The following is a 1,269-nucleotide window of genomic DNA, read 5'->3' on the forward strand; positions in this document are numbered from 1 at the left end:
TTCACTGCTTCGCGGAGTTTATCATAGTCTCCTTTCGCAAAATTCAAACGCTCACGCTTCCGAGGCGTCTTTTCTGTACAGCACTTAAGGTGGTGCTTGAGAGCCGCGAGGTCCCGGACAGGTTCCTAAGCAGTTCTTCACTAATTAGGGTGAACTTTACTCCATTCGTAAATGAGATGACGATCTGAAATTTTCCATACTTTCTAGGTATTTATTTACAATCCGTGTAAAGGAACAAAAAATATGTAAGCTTTGTATAACACCAGTTATGATAGATGATAATTTTGTACCTCGATGTTAATTAAACCGGCGTCTTATCGAAATTTTTGAGACGTTAACGTGTAGTACTATTTATTCTCCATCTGATGTTACTAAATACATGTCAGAATCAACATCCATTTTGTAAATATTCACAACCAAAAAGGTTTTCATCACTGCTAAACAGGACTTTTCACATTTTCATTGGATGCTAGCGCTGGGCACGTTGAAAGTGTCGTACGCTCATAAATCTTTGGCCTGAAGTGGCTACCCTTGTCTACACCCATAGAGGGTAGAGGGGGAGACATCCTCTACCCCACCTCGCATGGAGGTAGACAGGCTGCACAAAACAACAAGCAAGCAGTTGGTCGCCCACAGAATAATGAATGGCTTGAGTGACACGATTCATGCCACAGTGTGGGGGTGGGAGAGGGAAACTTCAGCGTTGGAAGGATTACAAAATAAAATAGACATCTCAGTGAAAAGATTCGGTTTTTTCGTAGACAAAGATTTTCCTTATTTAGGTGCATTTCCAGATGGTCTTGTGGATCATGACCACGTTGTTGAAATCAAATGCCCAAGCTCTGCACGTTATTTCAAGACAATAAAAGATGCTGTGATTGCTAAAAAATGCAATCATTTGAAAGTAGTTGACGATCAAATAATAATGAACAGAAGGCATTCATACTTCTTCCAAGTTCAAGGTCAGATGAAAGTTACCGGACGAAGTAAATGTTATTTCGTGACCTGGATACCAGAAGATATACATATAATTGCCGTTGAATATTAACCGATGTTTTGGCTCAAGCGAATGGAAGTGCAGCTTGAAAATTTTTACTTAAACAACATGTTACCTTGCATTATCAACGATGATGTTGAATATTGAATAGATATTGAATATTCGTTGTACGGGTCATTGTGTATTCAGTCGAGCGAGCCTCGACCATATGAGAACAAAGAGCCTAACAATTTTCACCTTCCCTCCCTCCCCCTCTCAAAAACCCCTACTGC

Source organism: Hyalella azteca, unplaced genomic scaffold (genome assembly GCF_000764305.2).
Source record: "Hyalella azteca isolate HAZT.00-mixed unplaced genomic scaffold, Hazt_2.0.2 contig4312, whole genome shotgun sequence".
NCBI lineage: Eukaryota > Metazoa > Arthropoda > Malacostraca > Amphipoda > Hyalellidae > Hyalella > Hyalella azteca.